Source organism: Festucalex cinctus, chromosome 13 (assembly GCF_051991245.1).
Source record: "Festucalex cinctus isolate MCC-2025b chromosome 13, RoL_Fcin_1.0, whole genome shotgun sequence".
Lineage (NCBI taxonomy): Eukaryota > Metazoa > Chordata > Actinopteri > Syngnathiformes > Syngnathidae > Festucalex > Festucalex cinctus.
Window position 1 is genome coordinate 11,866,115 of NC_135423.1, and position 16,612 is coordinate 11,882,726.

The following is a 16,612-nucleotide window of genomic DNA, read 5'->3' on the forward strand; positions in this document are numbered from 1 at the left end:
ATTTTTATGTTTAATGAGACTCAATAATGCGCGTTTTATTGTATTTTTCCAATTATTTAATTAAATGAAATTATTTTAAATATGTATTATATTTTTTATTATATATTACAACCAAATTATTAATTATAATCATTATTAATTAATTTACCAATTATTTAAAAAGTACTCTGTGGTATATCCATAGACATTAATGGACTTGGAACACCATAAGGCACACGTCACCATGCCTTCTACACACAAAAGTACAAGATGTGCTTATGTACAGAGAATTCCTACAATAACTTTAAATCGATCCATCAGCTTTTCAAATGTCAGTCGAAATGAGGAGAACAGGGACATACGTGAGAATGTTGCGGAATGCCAAACAGACATTTGTTGCCTGGTGACGACGAGAGATAAGCATCACCTTTAGCCCCGCCCCCCTCCGCTCCATCCTGCCAAGATGTTGAACTGGCCGCTCGGCCATGTTGCGCACCCTCCCGCTGACCCCCTCTGTTGACTCTGCAGGAGTAATCAGACGGCTCTATTAAGAACACGGGCACTCAGAAGATATGCACGGTTATTTTTCTTTAACCGCCTGTTTGCTCAAGCGAAACCGCCTTTATGCAGTTAAGTTCAAATCTTCTTTATCATCATACTCTCTGTGGTACATGTTATTATTATAATCCAGCTCAAGCTCATTTTTCAATTTGACAATGTTTTTCTACACAAACCTTGAAGTTATATAGCAAGGAGGCAAAAAAAAATAAATAAATAAATAAATAGTTTAAGGACGGTCAAAATTGTGCAAGAATCATTGTCAGAATAACCGTATGCACATAACGCAGTTCTAGGTCAATAAAAGGCTCAATTGTCCAAAGGTGGAATGTGGGTGTGAATAGCTGTTTGTCTCTATAGTATCTGCCCCGTTACTGGCTGATGACCGTCCGGGGTTTATGCCGCCTCTTACCCAAAGTCATCTGGGATAAGCTTTAGCGGACACAATAAAAAATTGATAGTTGTAATAAAGAAAACCAAGCTTCATTTGAGATTTATAGGGTGGGGGTGATTGTGGGGGAGGGTTCAAAATTCACAAATCACATTATAAGTTGTAAACATGAAAATAAAATAAATATATTAGGAACATGAAGTTGCTTTTACAATGCAATTATACAACTTTCTATAATTTAATCATAATTAATCACACAACTTCAATAGTTAACTCACGATAAATCTCAAATTGTATACCGGTACTAAATGTACAATAAAGTTTTCATACTTTAACATAAAAGTGAAAAAAAAATAAACTCATAGAAATATGGCTGCAGCTTTTAGGCACTGATACAGTAATATCATAATAATTCATAAAATATAGTTAAAATTAAAAAGGATGTACTGTAAAAAAAATTAGTGTGATACTGATTTTTGCTGAGGTCATTTTTCAGCCACTAGATGGCATAATTGCATTTGTAAGACGTTGGTGACAGTATGGCGCAATTTTCTATATTATGATCTAATCTTTAACATGAAGTAACCTGTGAAATCCTACACATTTTTAAAATTGTAAAATACAACTTGACCCCAGTCTTGTTACGTTCTGTGGTTGGATCCCCAAAAGCGCAGACACAAATAAGATTTTAACGCTTTATTTGCATAACATCGAGAGGCGTAGAACAAACTTGACTAGGCGAGAAATAACGAGAATGCATCGAGAATCACGAGACGCCAAGCCCCCTTGGGCTGCGGAGATGCACCGAGGAACAGAGGTAATAATCCGACAAACACACACTTCTCGGTTTGGCTTAAATAGACAGTGAATTGATCGGATTGGCTGTGGCTAGACATGTGGGTAACAGGACTGACATGGAATTATCTGATTGGCTGTTGATGTTGACCCAGTAAAGAGATGAAATATTCTTGACATCACATAACTCCTGACATCACATAGCGTTTTTTTCCAGTTGAAACCAGATGATGGTTACATCAGTTCAAAACAGACACTTGACCTCACAGTCATGACCCTTGCATGACCCAAACTTAACCCTGGCATGACCCAGTCATGACAAGTCTCCATAAATATATGCATTATTATTACATTTATTACCGCTAAATTTTGACATGGACGTGTCTGCTGCATTGCGACTGAAATTCCCCCCAGTACAGGCTTTCCAAGTAAGGGGCGGTCATTAATCATATGTAAAAAAAAATGAGTGGTGTTAAAGGAACTTTAAATTAACTCAAAATTAATGCACTAATTTGGACACCCCTAATACCTATGATATATACTTTCTACATTCATATTAATTTACTGTACTGTAAATCCTTTTTTGCTCATATACTGTGTCCCAGTAGGTGGGACAGTGTATGAGTGTAAATTGCCATTTTCGGTTTCGTTATCAGACGGCGTTTGGACGTCCTTGTTACAAGCTTGAGGACAAAATGTAGTTTACCAGTTCATCTGTTTTGCTCTTTGGGGAGTAACTGAAACAATGAGAATGAATGGACACAGTGGACAAATTAGGTTTCCTCTTATGGCTGGCTGTACAGTATGTGCCTTTAAGAGACTTGAAGATAATGTATTGCACTCACTTTATAGTCTGTGTCAAACTATTGTGAACTGGATTATGAGTTTAATGCATCTTTTTGCCGCATATAAGTTTATTTGTCATATAAATGGACCCAATGTTGGAGCTTTTTATATTATGCTGCATATCAGCTCAAATTTCCAGTATGTTTTGTATTCTGTCCTTGACTTCCCTGAAGAAGCTGTGGATTTTTATTCAAGACAAGTTAATGAGCTCCTCTCGCAACATCATATTCTCAGTCAAGGCCCACTCTTCGATGCAATGAGAATATTTTTCTATCTCATGGTGCTGCACAATAGCAAACAAGATTCAGTTCAAGTGAGATCAAATTCACTTGGTTAAATGATTTTTATGGTGCAGTGCAGATCAAATTCACTGGATGAAGTAAATTTGATCTGCACTGCAGAGAGGTGCAACACAATGGCCTGTTAGTGGGAATGTGGCGCTTGTGCGTTCAACTGGGAGGTCTACAGTTTGTCTTTGGAGACCACTCGCAGGTCTTCAGGGTAGTCAGAGTCAGAAATAACAATCTTTTATTCAAAATAATAATAATAATAAAAAATAAAAATCTATGCTTTTCCCTGATGCCATGTACTGAAATGAAGTTACTGACATATAAAGAAAAAAAATTGTGTTTTCAGATTTAGGACTTTTTTTTTTTTTTTGTATTATAGCTTTCAAATTGGATTTCATTACATTCAAAGAATGTTTTGGATGTCAAGTTCCGCAGTGTTCGTTTTTTTATTATTACAATATTGATTTAGACACGAGCAATTAGGGCTGTGCAATTAATCAAAATCCAATTACAATTTCAATTATTGCACTCCACAATTACAAAATCAGTGTAATCGTAAACAAAAACAAAACATGAATACTAATTTTAAGTTGTTTAATTACATTTATATATTTGCACCGTTTTATTTTGAAATTACTATTATTTAATACATTTTAATTTGTCATCAGGAACTAATTTATTTGTTTTAATATTTTTTACATTTAAAAAAACAAACAAAGTGATTGTCCTAATCGCGATTAATATTTTCTTTATAATCGAGCAATATATTGTCATTTCATATCTGCATTATGACACTGATTCTCAAATATTTTACATCATCACGATAAACATTTACTTGATGAGTGATTTGATGTCCAATATTTAAGCATATTATATAAAAAAAAAAAATAGATGTTCAATACATAACATTTTAAATACCTGCTTGTAAGTACAAGTACATTTAATTCAGTAATTGTTTCACATACCACACTTAATGTATGAAAGGAATAATCATGCAGTAGACAGCAGTATGTATTTTTCAAAATATTTGAACATATTTGTCTTAAATAATTCTTTTAGATTAATTCAGTTGTCAGTACGTAGGGTATTTATTTTCATATGTCATCAGACAGCCCTCTTTACTGTAAATACTACTATAATAGGTATAATAACATAACATTCCAATATTGCAGTATCTAATATGGAGCAACAGTGTGATCAATGATAATTGTCAATACATTCTTAGGTCTCGTGGGGATGGACCATGTTGGTTTGTTGGAGGGGTGAATCGATTTTCTCCAATGTTTTTTTTCACAGTCCACCTTTACCGTCTATTATAGTAGCTCCCTCGTTAAGAGCGGCTTTTGTTTACAAGCCTTTGACCCTATCAGAGGCAAATCAGGTCAGCCTTTTCCAATGGTAGGCATGCAAAAAAAAAAAAAAAAAAAAGCATTGTTCAGGCTGTTGCTTTGCTATTGATCCAGTGTGGTCATTATGTGCCGCTCCGGAATGATCAGTTCAGTCACAGACGCAGTTCGCATTCATCTCTGTCAGATAAGATTGAAGGCTTCATCAAAACCAGGAAGGCTCTGATGTTATGCATGAAAACATTACAAAAAAAAAAAAAAAGGGATTTCAAACAATGAAAGGATTAAAATCATGCTTGAGACTCCTCCAGGCGGCACTTGTTTGGCTTTAATTGATCCCCGAGGGTTTTTTCCAGTCAGGGAGTTTTGGCTTTTTTTCTTCGGAGACTTTATTGTTGAAATTGGGCTGAAGTTTGCTTAGCTAGTATAAAACTCTTCATGCAATGATGAGCAAAGTGAACTTTCATTAATTACTCATTTAAATGTCTCTTCTTGTGACACAGTTCTGTGAAAGTTTGTGGTTACTGTAACTGAGCATTTAACAATTTCAATTCCATTACTGTTTATCAATCTGATTCATTATCATTTTTTGTATCGTTTCTCATTGGATGAGAGAAAAATAAATAAATAAATAGATTAGGGGTGTCAAGTGATCATTAATAAATCAAATTACGTCAACAGTTAACTCACAATTAATCCCTATTTTTATATTGATATTAATTTGTGTTGAGGTCATTTTTCTGCCACGAGATGGCACAATTGCATTTGTAAGACACTGGTGACAGCTCAGTGCATTTTTCTTTTCATATTAAGAGGTATCTAATCATTAACATAAAGTAACTTGTGAAATTCTGCGCATTTTTCTAATTCTAAAATACAACTTGATCCCAGTCTCCACTAGGGATGATAGCGGCAATATCGCGATATTAAAACTGCCACAATATATCGTCGTCGTCATGTCATGATATTAACGGCAGCACATCTGTTCAAAAAGTCGGGTTGATTTCCATTTGTGCGGTTCTAGCACCGTCGGGTGGCTAGTTTTTTTTTTTTTTTAGTGCAGTTTAATTTTCACAAGCCATGTTTTGGCCCTTCTATATTTAAAATCCACATTAATGGAACTTCAAATTAACTCACAATTAAAACTCAAATTTTGACACCCCTAAAATAACAACATAAATACATGAATAAATGAATACATAACTAAATAAATAAATAAATTTTGGACAGCATATCCAGTATGCATGTATAATTTGTAATGTATACTAAAGACAAACTGTGGGTTATCAGCTATCTTTTAATCCACTATGGTTTGAAAACGGACCACGGTTCGAATCTCGTCCTGTTATGCACGCCTGCTCTACTCTATCATGTGCTCCGATGTTTTGTTGTGAGAAAGGTCATTAAAACAGTAATGCCAGTGGTGGACGAAGAGTTTTGCATAGTGCTGTATGTATATTAGCATTTCCAACCTCGGGCATGCATACACCAATAAGTATGGGATTGCATTTAGAAGCCGCTAATGTCAAAACGGATTATCGGCCAACTGCTGCCTTGGCTGCAGCACAAAAGCAGTGTATCTTTTCCAAATATCTGGCAAGCTCCCTTGAAAACGCTCCCTTGCCGTTTCCTTTCACGACAGTGAACTCCAGAAGGTACAGTTATTAGAAATCCACAGGACGCCTGTCATCACTCTCAGTGATCTTTCATCATCCTCTTTCCACAGGAACACACGCGGCAATTGGTATGATGGATGTTCCTCTAATCAACAGGCTTCCTCTTAATGGAAAAAAATGGAGAGCGGCCGTATGACACTCGGATGAATCCAGCCATTGCGATGCCATGTTGTGTACTGTGTCATCTTTCGCTTCAGGTACGGTTTAACACTTGCCTGGCAGCCAGGTGTTCATTTCACTAACAATAGAGCAAGCGCGTCATTGTGGTGTGGATGGCGCCAGCTTTAGCCTCGTCACAAACGAGAGCGCAGTCTGACTTGTAAATGCTCTTTTTATTTAAGGCATGCTCTTTGTCTCGCTAATCAAAGATGCCTCTTGTTTGAAATGCAAGAGAGCGCGGATTAGGAAGGTGGGAGACACGCGGGTGGAGGAGGGACCAGAGGGTTACGGTTAGTCCTCTTTAATCCAGTTTTGGTGAGGAGCATGGCTTTGGGTGCAATTTAGCGCGTGATGATAGTCAATCAATATTAGGGGTGCATATATATATATAAACCTTGTCCAATCATTCAGAGTTTGAAAAATGAAAAGCTCAGAAATTGTCTGCCATAAAATGTAAATTGAAGGCTTGTCCGTGTTTTTTTTTTTTTTTTAAATTATCCCAATTTACAACAGTTTATTTATTATATATATTTATGTATTAAAGATTCCATCTTTGTTGTACAGAAACGTGCAATTTGTGTCGTATTTGGATGTGGGTACAGAGACCACACTACTCCATTATTTACAACAATACAACTAAAAACTTTAAAATTGAATGAATTGATGGGGTTTAACCGTCTCAACATAATGTTTAAAGCCCATCATGAAATTTTACCATTTAATATACAAAGTAAATTCAAAAAAGGTAACGTGAGTATGAACTAAGAAGAACAGATATTTTCTCCAAAATGAAATATAGAACAAAAAAAATGAACGATGTATTCAAGGTTTCGACTATACTTAAAAAAGAAAACAAACAAACAAACAAAAAACATTAATTAAAGAGTGGATGTTGCTTGGAAAACACAGCTGTGAGTCAGAGCCCCTGCATGATAATATATATATTTTTATCCATCCATCCATCCATTTTCTTGACCGCTTATTCCTCACAAGGGTCGCGGGGGCTGCTGGCGCCTATCTCAGCTGGCTCTGGGCAGTAGGCGGGGGACACCCTGGACTGGTTGCCAACCAATCGCAGGGCACACAGAGACGAACAACCATCCACACTCACAAGCACGCCTAGGGACAATTCGGAGCGTCCAATTAACCTGCCATGCATGTCTTTGGAATGTGGGAGGAGACCGGAGTACCCGGAGAAGACCCACGCGGGCACGGGGAGAACATGCAAACTCCACCCAGGAAGGTCCGAGCCTGGACTCGAACCGGAGACTATATATGTTTATTTATTTATTTATTTATTTATTTAAATTAACACCGTTGCTTTTATTCTCCATGCTCACTTTTAGAATTTGGACAGTGCCTTTAGCCTCATTGTACTTCTTTTATGCAAATGGGATGTGAGAACTCCATCAGGGGTCGTTTCATAATATTCTACACAACACTCTGGAATAATTGCATACATTGTGTTTTCGCAAAGGTGCCGTGGAGGTGCTTCAAAGTTTATAAGCAGGTACGCGAGGAAAAAAACAAACAAAACAACAACAACGCTTGAGTGATGTGCTGTTGCGCCAGCAGGGTCGTGATTCCATAATAAAGCGTTGACTCTGAATAATGCATGAGTCAAAGGAGCAAAGGGAAATATAAGCAAATAGACGTAGATAAATAATAGTGCAGTCAATTAGTCTTAAATTTACGGAAGCATGAGACTGTCAATGTGGAACATTTTTGACTGCAATTGCATTCAAACTTATTTGCGAGTACGTTTGAATATCTTTAAATCCATTCGCAAATACATTCAAATATACGTGCAAATATGTTATACTCGCAAATACGTTCCAACATACTTGTGGGCTAAATGCTGCAAACATTGATTATTTTCCCATAATGTCACACGGTATTGCAATTTATGTGAGTGGAAATAACATTTTTAAGCATTTGATCCACATTATACCAATATGTTTGAAAATTAAGTAAATCTTTATGAATTATTTTTAAACCTTTATTTTTTCCCCCAAAATGGAACGGGGTATTACATTTAGCGTACGTTTGAATGTACTCGCGAGTCAAAAAAGTTTACTCAACATTGGCAGTTCCACTTTTCTGTATAAAATTTATATTTATGTTAAACAAGCACATATTTTGTTTGAAAAGCAAGAAAGAAAGAAGATGACACTTTTTCAATAGGCATTTAAGATGTTGGAATTCATTCTTTATTTAAAGGATAAACACTAATACCGACACAGTAAATGGTATTTAGATGGACTGTGGATGTTAAATGCAATGAATGTGCATGACTTATTTAGCCTTCATCAAAATATGACAAACATTTGTCACACTTCTTAATTGGCCGACCCTCCAAGTAAGCTTTTGCACGACATGCTTTGATTCTAAATCTATGTAAAGTCTTCATTCTGGTGTTCAGTGGCCTTTCTTAATAAATAAGAGAAACAAATAAAGCTAAATCCTGAGCATTTCAAGAATTAATTAACTTTGTTTTTTTGGCAAATGAAAGTTATTTGTAATGTTGTTGTTGTAATGTTAACATTGCAAAGTGTCAGTGAAAGTCAACTCAAAGTTTGTTTGCTGCTTGAACTAAACAAAGACGCAGAAGGATTTAAAATGGGACAAAAACAACATCCTTGTTTCTGTCGTAAGTTACCGTATTTTCCGCACTATAAGGCGCACTTCATTATAAGGCGCACCTTCAATGAATGACATATTTTTAAACTTTTTCCATATATAAGGCGCTACAGTAGAGGCTGGGGTTACGTTATGCATCCATTAGATGGTGCTGCGCTAAAGAGAATGTCAACAAAACAGTCAGATAGGTCAGTCAAACTTTATCAATAGATTACAAACCAGCTTTCTGACAACTCCAAAATGAATAAACAGCTGTTTTGTTATTTTCTCTGAGGTAAAGTATTAGTATTAGCTAGCGATCCAAGATGGCGGGATCTTCTGCGCATGCGCGTCACCGATCGTGCAGGGTCACCGATAGCGTCTTGACAGCGAGACCTGTTGCGGCTCAATATTGATCCATATATAAGGCGTACTGGATTATAAGGCGCATGGTCAGCTTTTGAAAAAATTTAAAGCTCTTAGGTGCGCCATTTAGTGCGGAAAATACGGTACTTAAATTTTGTTCCATGGGGTTGGTACGGGTTAACGGCAAGTGTAGTCGACGACAAAGCACTATTTTTTAATGCTATAAGTGAAAATGGTGTTGTAAACATATGAAAATAAATTGCGATTCAAGTGCACATTTATTTACCATTTAATATGTTTGATCAAATTGGGTTTTTCACATGTTGGACGATGAAGCATTGTTCGAGAAGTACAAATAAACGATTCAAGTTTATTTCAGGACTTGGTGTGTCATTTCTGAACAAATGCTACGCTCCCTTCATGTCATTATGCACAATGACCTCACTAACTCACAACCGCATAAAGACAAGTCAGTCACTGCATGGATCATCAGAGAAAATAAAATTACTCAACCCATGTAATTGCCTGTAATGAAATGTGTCGCTTAGTGCTGTGTGTTATAGGTACTGCTAGAATTAATAATGCTTGATACTGTTGTATTACTTGTGTAATGATAAGTACTCATCTATGTTTTTACTATACACTTTAAATCAAATCCCACAACCCCCAGGAAAATTGCATTTTGTTGAGAATGTCAGTAAAGTTGCATAATACAGTATGTATATATTTTTTTAATGGCATGGTTTCTGAGTTTTAAAAAATACAGACACTAAGTGCTGGACCAAGGCTGAATTTTAATAGCTTTGATCGAATATAAATTGAATAACAGGAAGCAGACGCATTTAATTTCTCCAAGGCCAATGTAAGAAAATGTTTTCAGAGGAACAATGTGCTGCGCTAAATGTGTTTAAGATGGGAAAAAAAAAGTGCAATCTTTGTCTTTGGGCCTGATCTACTTTGCTCTTCTGACTACAATATATTAAAACACAATATATTAAAATCCAAAGACCTTCATTACCAGACCTTCACAACTAAAATATAGTCTGTTCAGCTTTTTAGGTGAAATTTCAGGATGAACCTGAAAAACACTATGACCTTAACAAGTGAACTTATTTTTTTTATTTATTTTTTTTTATTCTTTATTTATAACTTTTCAGACTTTCCAACTGCTCAATACTTTTTGTACATTTTGCTTTTCTCTAACAAGGACTTGAATGGCAAAATTCACAAATGTTTGATCCATGAATGGAGCAATACATTCCCAGAGATGCTCACGTTTATCCGTGGAACAGCATGATGAAAATATGAAAGGTGTGATGACGATTGTTTGAATACTAATTCCAACCAGGAAATGCATTGGAAGACGTTTTCCACAGTTTGGCCTTTGTGGAAAAGTGTCAGTGATCGCAAGCGTTTAGCTTTTTAAGCAGGTTAAGTGATCCGTATACTGTACATAATAAATGAGGTCACGCTTGGAAAAGTAGCTCGACTGGAGTTCAGTGCGAGACAATTAGGAAGTTCAATATACGACACCTTTGGAAAATGTCAGCGTGTGTTCCATGCGCGTCGCTGCACTACTGAGTAGGCTTGTGGTAGAATGTTGCCATCAAGCACCTCCATTGCTTTGGATCTATAAGTTATGTAGGTGGGCAGTTTCAATAATAATCATAATAATGGGGGTTCAGTCTACAAGAGGGTGGTAAAGATTTTTCAGTTTGCACAAGATGACATAAATTCCATACAAAATTGGATTCTGGAGTACAAGAGGCTGTCAGGAAGATAATTCAAGATTTCCCCTCACACACACATAACTATAGTCCTCTTACAAAAAAATAAAAATAAATAAATAATGGAATTCCTTTCACACATCAAATGAAAGATGTTCATATAATATACTGAAATGTACTTCAGTAGTGTGTATGAGAGCTTTTCAATGTCAAAGTGATAGCGTTTCAGTGACAGCATTTCAGGAATGTGTGTGAGTGTTTCAGTTGACAAAGTGTGTGTGAGAAAGTGTTTCAGTTGTGTGTGAGAGACTTACTGTAGTGTACATGAACATGAACTGCATCAGAGTAGTGCATATTAAAATGTTTCAGTTGTGTGTGAGCATAAAAAATATCATGCACAAGACTATATCAGTAGTGTGAGAGCATTTCAGTAAGGTGTGAGCATGTTTCAGTAGTGAACGTGACAACAACAAATTCTGTTGTATGTGTGAGAGTAATTTATCAATGTGGGTGAGCATTTCAGTAGTGTGTGCAAAATAAGTTTTAGTGTGATTTTTTTTAGTAGTGCGTGAGTGCATTTCAGTTGTGTGGGCAAAAATATTTTTTTGGTACTTTGTGTGAGAACATTTAAGTAAGGTGGGCGCTAACATTTCACCTGTGTGTAAAACACCACTGCTGTGTAAACAGTAGTACTCATGAGAGCATTTCAGCTGTGTTTCAGTTCCATGTGAGAAAATATTTCAGTAGTGTATGTGGGAGCATTTTAGTAGTGAAAAGTGAAAGCGTTTCAGTAGTGAATGTGAACAAAAAGATTCTGTTGTGTATGTGAGAATGTTTTAGCAGTCTGGTTTGGAGCGTTTCAGTAGTGTGTGAGAGCACTTAATTAGTGTGTATGTGGCAGTATTTAGGCAGTGTCAGTGAGAGATTTTTAGTCATGCGCGTGGGCAAAAAAAACAAAACAAAAAAAACATTGTGTATACCAAAGGGTTTCAGTTGTATGTATGAGAGTGTTACAGTTTTCTGTGTGAGGTAATCCTTAATGATGTCCCTGTCAGCGTGCACAATAGCGCAACATTACGTTGACTGACACTGCACTTTGATGTGCTGCGTGCGCTTCAAGTTGAATTCAAATGACATTTGCAGCAGAGAAGAAACGTCACAGATGGATGATGTCCCCTCTGTCACTTTCTCTGAAAGACATGTCCAAATTGGCCCGGGAACGGCCTTTTAAAAATTTCAATATTTCTTGCTTTCAAAGTCATTTGAAGTGCTGATTTTAAATGTGCCACGTAAAAGAGTGGAATTAAGGAATTAAACTGTTTAACGCTGACAGAGTTCACCGTAAGTAAACAAAAAAACAAATACAATCACATGTTGTGCTTTTAAAATTAATGCACAACTTTGCCTTCCGCTAGCCTAATGCTAACACACAATGTAAAACACCATAGACCGGCTAACGAATGAATTGCAGTGATATTGCTACAATACTCACGAGCATTTGTAATCGTCTGCAGGAAAATGACAATTACTGCAATTCACTTGGTCTCAATAGCTCTTCTTTTGTTTGTCTTGATGACTGCATTATACTGCCCCCCAGTGGCCAAGTTTCAAACACCAGAAACAGTTACAATGAATTAATCATGATGCACAAACTGTTTTTAATTGATTTTTTTCTATTTAATTGTTATCATTATCACTGTATGTTTTGCAAAGTTTTTCCTGATTGTTTTTTTTGTTTATTTGTTGTTGTTTTTTTGTGGGAGGCTTCAACAAATTAATTGCATTTCCAAACGCCAATGCTTGATGTGCGGTGTGATTCAACAGCAAAACAATAAACATATACATGGACCCAGAACATAGATTACTACAACAAACAAAACTGAATACAGATGCTACTGTTTATGTTTTCAGCCTAAATTTGCTCAGACAGCGATTTGACACCCGGAGGAAGAAGTGGTTAACGGGTTAGACCCCAGCAAGAAGCATCAAACCAAAGCATCATAATGACACACTTTGCATTTTATCAATACGTCTATCATAACACTTAAACGCTACAAAAGATAGAGCACAGCTCCGGGAAAGTGACTATTGATCCACAATCACTAAGGCGCGTCTGGCTGCATACAACATTCCACATCATCTCGCCTCAGGCATCCTGCACCGAGTGTTTCTTATCAACGTGGCTCCCGAAGAGGCGGGACTTGATGAATCAATGGCGGCAAACGTGAAATGAGTGCGCAATCAGCAGCAGAATGATGAGTGAAGAAAAATCACAACCCTTTGATGACATGTTTGATGTCCCTTTACACTAGAGGGAGACAAAGACCCTTCGTGGATGGACATGTGTCATAAAGATATGATTTACATATACTCCATGTGATATTCACGGCTTCTATTTTTATTTTTTTTTAAATGTCTGAATGATATGGTCAATTAAGGCACATGTCACGCGATTACGCACGCCCCTACATAAGGGGGAAAAAAGAAAGGGGTTGAAATGAAGGTGCTTATAGGTCGCTTGCACATCGTAATGCATCATGGGAGTTTTTCCTTCGGGCGCCATATTGGGTGTCCGCCGGTTCACAAGGTACACTCGCGAGTTACACGGTAGCGCTTATCAACCTGATGTAATTTTCGCAGTATTTTCACGATTTACCGGAAGATCAAAAACAACGATACAGGCAGAAGGTGTCTCTGTGTGGCGGGATTGATCCTAATTACGTCCTGACCAAGGGTGATTTTTTTTTTTGACGGAGAAAGCTTGCTGGCCAAATGTGACATCTCTGGACATCTTTCCCTACCTCGTGTTGACAACATGCTCCATAACACGCCAACAAATCCCTGGAGGCTTACAATTATTTTGTAAGCGGGTGGATACAGAGTGTAAACTTTAACATCGCATCAGAAGAAACGGTTGCTGTTGCACGTAAGTAAACCACATGGTGTTGGTAATTCTGCACACAAAAATGTTGATTTGTTCTCAGGCTTCCTGTTATCATTGTGTTTACATGCACAGCTGGCTTTACCTGATGTGGTTTTTCTAATAATTTTATAACAGGCAAATATGTCAGAGCGTATAAGAATAAAAAGTAACTGCACAGCCTCCCCGTGGCTTAATTAAATGTAATGCTACCCTTTCACTAGTTACATGTTACTTAATCAACTTATTCTAAATGGTTAAGGTTAACCACTCTCAGAGGACGTATTTTTAGTTTCAGTTTCCAGTACAATAAAACGTGTTCATGGTAACTACTGAGCATACTGACAGCTTTTCTTATGATCTCACGGTTAAGGAGGCTGTCACAACACCCAATTTCTGTCTGGTGCCAGATGGCAACAATTCCCATCACTTGTCACGACAACACCAATAGTATTACCAGGTATGTATGGCTTTACTTTTTGTAGTTTCTTATTTAATTCTATGTTTCATATTTTCATTACAATGTTTGTAATATTTTCAGATTCAGGCACAGATGAGTTTAACTGGACGGACTTCTGCGACTTTGTGGTGTGGACAAAGTGTGATTGAGCGAGTCCACCCAGATCGCTCGTTTTGGCCAGTTGGAAAAGCCAGAGTTTTTTTTTCCCAAAATCCCCTCCTTACCTGAACTGCTCGGGAGAGCATTTACTAGATCAGCAGTGGACTTCCAGTGTTCCTGCTCAGCCGCTGTCACCTACCACTTGCTCATGTACTTCAAAGATGCGGAATAAAGTAGTTTTTTGTGCTGCAGCAGATTGTAAAATCAAATGATATCACTTGAAGTGTGCCAATCTAGACTGCCAAAAGGACAGTGGTTTTGTGACAAGTGTGAAACAAGGATTATTGGGAAAACTGAAACACAGTACTGGTACTTGTCTTACATTAAACAAATTTAAAAGAGAGCAACTTTTTCCTCTGTACATAGCATAATGAAAGTCATTGCGTACCCCATCAGCATTACATCATACCGTCATCTCAGGATGGTAGGCACCTGTGCTAAAATAAACTACATTAATTAACAGTTCAATTTTTAACCCTGAAATTACTACATCTAATCATTATTCACTTCATTTTTTGTGCTTTTAGAAATAATAGAGATTTATGCCATTACTTTAAGAGGGACCATATTGCACATTGAGTCAAATCCTGTCATTTGTATTATGTATAGCTTTGTAAACAAACCCAACAATAGAATTTGTATAAACGCTGCCTTTATTAGCGCCAAACAAACAGTCGCATGTTGTCCTCCTCCAATGCTTTGATGCTCGCCTTCGTTTCCATCATGTCATTGGCAATCAAGTCGGTGTGGCATGAGATCCCTAAAGAAAAAAAATCACAAAAAAATACGGTACCAGTAATAGGTTTAATATAGTAAAGTAGTATAGTTTTTTTGTCAGTGTAAAAGAAATGTACACATTTTGTTGCATTTTTTAATGTATGAACATTGCTACAGGCAAATACTTATTTCTATAAACACTTCCAAATGTCTCTAAAATATAAGGTGCGTGTACACACACAAACAAACACATACATTCACTCATGCATACAATATATCATGTAATGAATTCTGAGTGGCATACCAGAGTCAATGATGTCAGCAGTACTTGAGGGTACAGGTTACTGGAGCCATCTGGCTGCATAACTGCAACAATCTCTGCCACTTCGAGTCGTCTTTTCTTTGCTTGTCTCTCCTGTGCACGTTCATATCTTGGCACCGACTGGGCTGAGACATAGATGTTGTAACTTGGGACCCAACTTTAATGTTGGAGCCCAGTCGGGATGATTGGACAGAAAAACGGGCGCAGGGCGACCTGTTAAAATAAACAAATAAAATATGGAAAGACTGGTTATTTTACCGCAGTAGGGTGGCCGTGAATATGTTCTTTAGCATGATGTGTAGGCTACCGGGGGTCTGTTTTCTTGCATCAGCCCCTTCTGTCTCTTTTTTTTCCAAGTTTACATTTTGCCACCAAAAAACATGTTATCGGCATTAAAAGCCCAAGACTAATCAATCCAATTTCAGCAGTAAACACTTTGCACTGGCACTACTTGGGTGAAAATGTTCGATGTTAGCTTTCGGCTAACGTCCGCTAGCCAGCTTGTACTACCGAACTTGCTTGCTCATGAATCCAAAACATAAGCAACTTGCCCATATATGGGTGGTCGAAACGTTATTAATCCTCATGCATTAAATAAAGGTAAACAAGCTTACCGCTCACAAAGTGATCGCTGCACACACGAGCCCAAAGTAACGACTTCCCTCCGGAGTCCGCATTCCTCTGTCTCCAGGCCCTGGTTCCTAATTATTTTCGGAATTCGGAAAAAAGACCGACCATTTCCCCCCTTGGCTTTGTTCGAACAGCCAACGATGCAGCAACAATGTACCATTTTAAACGCAGAAAACAAACGTGATAGATACGTGTTAGACCGAATCGCTACGTAAATGGAGGCCACCCAGCATGGCGACTACGAGAAATCCGAGGCGGAAGTGACGACATGTGCAAGCGACCTATTGTCATGGCCTGTCTGAGTGGCTGATGTGATGTGACTTCTAATGTTTGCCAGCAGCAGGAGGCCGTCTGCTTTAATTGAAATGTATTTTGGTACGTATGTGGGCCACATTACTGGGCTGTATCCTCGGGGAGATGAACGGTAACACGCGAGAGAAGCAGCATGTTGGGAGAAAAGGATAGACCAAGATTCTGAACGACCACTTTATGGGATGTGTTGCGCAATCAATAACCAATATGAACCTGATGGATGGATAAAGTTTGCACCTGTTACATTCTGTTCACCACCCGGACTATTTAATGTCTGACCTTGGGAGTTTTGGAGGAAATTTTAGCCAGACGATTCCGCCTTAATAAAGGCATAGCTTGG

At 37.5% G+C, this 16,612-nt stretch overlaps 1 long non-coding RNA gene across 1 annotated transcript; it reads right to left on the reverse strand.

Moving 5' to 3' along the window:
* Window positions 1-14,895: 14,895 nt before the first annotated feature.
* On the reverse strand, window positions 14,896-16,254 carry LOC144033327 (uncharacterized). Its single transcript, XR_013287933.1, has 3 exons — window positions 15,945-16,254; window positions 15,313-15,543; window positions 14,896-15,051 (listed from the first exon to the last, which is right to left on the reverse strand). It is a non-coding gene; the product is annotated as an uncharacterized LOC144033327 (long non-coding RNA).
* Between the last annotated feature and the right edge of the window lie 358 nt (window positions 16,255-16,612).